Raw genomic sequence first — 6,364 nt, 5'->3', positions numbered from 1 at the left:
GAGGAAAAGCAGTAGGGACAGGCTCAGAAAAAGGGTCTGATATGATTCAGTCCATTATTTGCTCTATTGGATTAATAGTTACAGTCTGCTGAGGATGTGTGGAAATATTTTTGATTCTTGTAAGATGTTTAGAGGTGTTTTGATCCTAACTTGATGATGATGATGTCTTGATGCTTATTGCTGATTTATGCATGATCAGATCTAATAGTAAACAGATGGCACAGGTTGAGGGGGAGCATATGCCTTTAATAATGCATTGTTGGCATTATGGTTAATAGTCCTTGGTGATGATGCTATATGGCTAAATGTTATATCTTGCTATGACGTGGTTATGAGTTGTCCATGATAAAATCTCATATGATTCTTGGGGTTACATAGTAGATGTTCAGATCAGATTTATGGTTGATTCTTTGATGATGCATATATGGTGCTTACATGGCGATCTTCATAAGGATAAGGAGAAGTACAAAGCTTGAATACACATCTTCCTCACTTGATGATGAGTTACTCATATGCTGCTGTCATCATATGCATAAAGATCATATAATACAGTTATGATGCAGGTTTTTCTATAATTATTGGTGCTCATATGGATGAGGATTGTTGCTGTTGATGATATCAAGAGCTCTAGATACATAGTGCTGGATACATGGAGTTGCATTGTTGGAGACATGACGATGATGAGTTCTTACCTATATGTTGATAGGTCAATACTTACATATGTTGATTGATGCAGATATTCCCAAGTAATGATACATGGATGATCATGTTGATAAGATGGGTATGGTGTTTTACACATATGATATAATGTGAATGATTTTATGATGATGAGTTGATATCTATCTGCAGACATACCCTGTCATAGGAAATTTATAGGTTGCTGATCTGGAATTGGCTGTACACGAGTTTCATAAGGAGTGTCCGCGTATATACGCATGTTTCTGTGGATATAGTCGCGTATATGTTGGTTTGAATAAAATCAGTGGGCCAGACTCTGGATGAGAAGAGTCTGATATGGGTCTGACAGAGACCATCTGGCACAAGTTCAGGGGGAGCAGATTAACTTCTAATAATGCATTGTTGGCATTACCTTAGAAGCTCTTGGTTCGTGTACACAAGCTATTTTGGTTAGAACAGGTGCAGAAGGAGAACAGAAGGAGAGCATGGTTGCTATTCTGAAAAGTGTTTGACAGATGCTGCTGCTATCAGTTATTGGTGACTTTCATAAGTCTTTCTCTAGATATTTCGTCTCTATGTCATGTATCTTTTTTATGGTGTCAAGGTCATGTAACGGCCTATATTGGTTTCCCCACTATGCCTGGGATGAAGATGTAATGTTCTTGTTTTATCATGTGTAAACTTTTGATGTATCCCCACTTGGTTGGGTGGATGAGTCAATTCTAGTATATCCCCACTTGGTTGGGAAATGGATGTATGTATGAGTCCTTGGTGATAGGAAGGTCATTTATGATAGAGTCATGTTCTTCTTATAAAACATATTTTTGCAGACCTTGCTTACAGTCAGGGGGAGCATGAACTGCACACTTCAGCAGAGCAAAAACTTTAGCATGTACTCAGAGGGAGCATGGTTAGATTGGTACACCTTGGCATATACAAAGGGGGAGCTCACTCAAAGATTTCAGCAGGTACTCAGGGGGAGTATGGACAACGGAATGTTTACCAAAGAAAGAGAATATCTTGGTCCGCCCTTTGCCCTTGATGTCAAAGGGGGAGAGTGATTTGGTGTTGTTGCCATCAAGTCCAAAGGGGGAGATTGTTGGCATTATGATGCATGAGTTGTACTTGATGGCAACCCACTCATAGAAGAACATCTCACTTAGTTATAACTAGATGAATCTTCAGGAGAGATATCAGATGTGACTGAATGCATGGGATGCAGGACAGCTCAAAGGAATCAAATGATAGTTCTAAGTGTGACAAGTTAGCTTTGCCATCAAGTCCAAAGGGGGAGATTGTTGGCATTATGAGACAAGTGTTGTCCTTGATGGAAAATCAAGGAGATGACAGATCACAGTGCAGCAGGTCGACAAAAAGGATTTCATGGTCAGACTACAAGAATGAAGAGAAAATATATATACGCAGTTTCAGTGAAGCGAAGCCGCGTATACACGTTGGTTATACATTTCAAAGGCGTGTATGCATATACACGCACTTTCATGCAAGGAAAAGCACGTATATGTTGGAGAACTTACCTTTGGTCCGTGGTAGTTAGTCCTTGGTATTTGAACCTATGGTTTTGGACCATGGTACCTCGTTAGACATGTTGATCCCAAGTATTGGGTCCGTGGTATTGGTTTTTTATGGTTTTGGACCATGGTATTGAGCAAGGCCTAAGACTATAAAAGGAGAAGAAGATCATTAGGCAAGGGCATCCGAAAAGTCTTGAATATTTAAGGAAGTATGAGACCGAGTATGTAGGTTATGGGTTGATGATGCATTGCTTGATCTGAGCTAAGGAGGGATCTCACCGGTGGATGGAGAACAAGATCTAAGAATAGATCTGGATCAAATGGTTTGAAATGAACTATCTCTATATGATTGATTATGTTTATTCTAGATTTGTATACTGACACATGGAATGATTTGAACTGGGTATAACTTAAGTTTGAAATCGCTACAGGTCATGATTGAATATTTATAGATCTGTACGCGGGTTGGCTTTGGTGTAAGCGCGTATGTACGCAGGTTGAGTTCATTGTAGTGTATACCTTTTGAGCTATGATATTTGAAGTTACAGGTGGTTCTGGTTGTTGAAGGGTTCTGATGACAGTTTAAAGGTGTCAGTATTCTACATATCTTGTTTGGTTGAATGTGTTTAGCTTCAGTATTGATGGATGAGAACTAATATTGGATTAGGATCATAATGACTCATATTTATGAGATTTGATGGACTAGATCTGGGTGCTAGCACATATATTATCCTTGTATATGTAATGATCTGGTTATGTCTGAAGTCATGAAGTGCAACGAAGTTATGAATAAGTAATTAATGACATATACGCTGGTTCACCTTGATGAAGTTGCGTATACACACAGGTTCAGCACTTCCAAGTAGCGTATGCACTCTGATGCATAATTTTGATGGTACATTTGGTTTTGATTGTTGCAGAGTTCTGTTGTCTGCTATGTGTTCTGGTGACTGTGTTGTTGACAGGGTTTCAGTGTTTCAGAGATTCAGAGATTGTTGATGCTAGTATTGATTGTTTTGTGCTTCAATGATATTTATGGGTCTAGTATGAAAATTTGATGAAACGTGGCCTTCAGATTATAGTGTTGTATCCAGTCTAAAAATGTATGAAATGTGGTCCCTGGAGGGTGAAAGGAGATTGTAGGCCGACGCCTACGTACTAGTACATTAGCTAGTACAAGAGCAAAGGGGTTAGTAGCTCCCTTCCAGTAGCAGCTGGAGAACGAGTGAAGATTGGAGCATTCAATAGGTAGGCACCTACGTACTAGTAAATGGATCAACTAGTACAAGAGATAAGGGGGTTGTAGCTCCCATCCAGGAGAGTCTGGAAAACGAGAGGGGGTTGTATCCCTCTGCAGGTAGAAGCCTGCGTACTGGTAAAGGACTGCACCAGTACAAAATATTGTAAAACGAAGTATCTTATTGAAAGAAGATAGAGATGACTTGCAGCAGGTGGTTTTCACCCACATTGGGTTTCCACCTTATATCATGTTGTTCATGTGTGCTTCTTGTGTGTGATGATCTGTTCTGTTTTACTGCACCTGCTTACTGTTCATATGGTTAATGAAGTTCTGATGCACTAACTAAAGATCAACATTTAATGGATTAACTGAATCATAAGTATTTTGGATATACGCTAGTTGCTTTAGACATAGTTGCGTATACACGCGGTTTCCTTTGAATGAAGTAGCGTATACATATCTAAGTATGGAAATGAAAAAGTTTTATTGATCTGATAATACTGATTCCCAACAATAACCTCTAGGTTTTCTTCATTATAATGAAAGATACGTGTTGTACAGGAAGACAAAACATAAGACATTTCCACACCATATAAAGGGGTGGATGGATCCAATATCTGACTAGTTCTGTCTTCATAGGCGAAGCAATGATTTTTGGTGTTGGTGGAATTGACAAAGGATGAAAGAGTGCATATGGAGAATAGTTCCATATGATAGATTAGGGGTGGATCACCAAGTGCCAATGTGCACATATCCATTGTTTGAATGATGTCAATTTCAGATAGGGATATAAGAAATTACCACCCCAAAATGTATCTCAAGTAACAATTGGATTAACAATTGCATTAAGATACAATTAGCAACACTAATGAAATAATGAATCGAACATTTTTTCCATTAAAAATACTTTCTTCCAATATTATTTTTTAATGATAAATGATGTGGGGATAACTAACCATTTGAAAATTTGAGAATGCAGGTTAATGAGGTTTTTGAACATTCCCTCATATTTTGTGGATTTATTTTTTTCTAATGAGGTTGCCTTCCTCACTTGAGTAAACCATGCGAGACAATATTGTGTACAAATTGGGTTGAATGCTCTTCTTGGCCGAACCTTGCTAGGGAAACCCATGAACAAACTAGGTGTAATGCCCTATTTGAATGTATGAGATAATTGTTTGAAAAAACTAGGTCAAACTGTCTAGGTTAGTGAAACCCAAGACCAAATGAAATTAGATGTGATCCATGTAAATATTTGATTATATGGCATGCAAAGTTCGTGAGCCAAGAAAAAAGATAATGAACAATTGGTATAGTGATTTACTTTGGCCATTTAGAGTTATTCGTTTATTTGTTTATTGTTTTAGACCTTTCTTATATTTTTGTTTTGGTTCCATCACCGTTTAAAGATACATGAGATCAACAATTTGTTAATGGATAAAGGATACACTTTATTGTGGAAAAAAATTATAGTCTTAAGAACAAATTCATGGTTCTTTTTTATATTTTATCCTTTTTGAGAACTCTTTCCCATTGGGGTTGAAGATACATGATATTAATGGTTTGTTAATTCACACACACACACACACACACACACAAGATTTGGAAAACAACCTTACATTTACTTAATCAAGTTACATCTTGTTGGTTGATGAAAAATTTGATTGTGCTTGACGTACTTGAGAGCTAAGAAATTTTCATTACATAAGATAAAATGATTTTTGAGGACATTTTTTCAAGTTTTGTTAAATTTCTTTCTTGTAAGTGTGAAGAATCCTCCTATAAGGTTTGTTATTTTGAATTTTGTGATTTTTGTTTTGCAATTATTTATTTTAGGCATCGTACATGAGCCATTGTAGAAAATTGTGTATCCAAATTAGTAAATTTTACTTCAAATTTATGCAAATATGGCTTTAGAGCTTCTATATTTTTGGTGTTGAGAAGATATAATATATATTTTCCATGTGACAAAGCACCTCACCCTCCATCCCATACGTAAGGATAAGATATTACATAAGACTCAAGGGTGTACAACAACAAGGCTTGAGGATATAAGCTCAACATGTCACTTGTGAAAATTGAACCTAAGTGGGGAGAACAACAATAATTCCTCCCAACTACTTGAGCTAAACCTAATTGAGTTATATATATATATATATATATATATATGAGGAATATACATGTTTCGGTTCTCGAGGTACTTCTCAGACAAGAAAGATCAAAGCCATTACAAGAAATACTCATTATGAGCTCAACTTGTCACATATACGAATTGAACCCGAGTAGGGAGGATAACAAAATTTATCCCAACTGTTGAAAATGAAACAAGAAAAGTCTCAATTTGATTTTTGCCTAAATTGAGGAAATTCAAAATTCCATATCAGCAGAAAACTTGGAGGAGTTAACTGAGGTGACATGGCACTTGTCACTTAATTAAGAACACTCAATTCAAGTTAATGAGGTGAGATTCAGTTTAATTGTGTTGATTCCTAAAAGATAGGAGTCTAGCGTAGTTAATCCGAGTTAGGGACATGAAGTTCAGTTGTGTGCAGTGAGTTCCTAAATTTTAGGAGCCTAGGTTGAGTTAATTTTAGTTGTAGCAATTTAATTAAGTTAAATTGAGTTATGGTCAGTTAAAGTAGTTCTAACTGTTGGAGGAACTAGTGGAACGTGAAGTTGTGGAAGTGGAACTTCAACCACACTTAATGATCATCTAGATAACTAATCAATCAACCTAAATTAACTCATGCATGCAGAGAATTCGAGTTATCTACTTGATATTAGAGTTCAAGGGAAGTGTAATATCAATTGTAAACTATTCTAAGTTGTATAGGTGATGCATGAAGTCAGAGGAAGAGCCTAAAGGAGCTGCGCAATCCAATGGAGGAAAATTCCTATTAAATAGGGGCCTAAT

This window comes from Pinus tabuliformis, chromosome 7, assembly GCF_031772625.1.
Source record: "Pinus tabuliformis cultivar Carrire ecotype Pingquan chromosome 7, CPIR1, whole genome shotgun sequence".
Taxonomy (NCBI): domain Eukaryota; kingdom Viridiplantae; phylum Streptophyta; class Pinopsida; order Pinales; family Pinaceae; genus Pinus; species Pinus tabuliformis.
The sequence above is the reverse complement of the archived record's forward strand: the minus strand, read 5'-3'. Positions refer to the sequence as shown.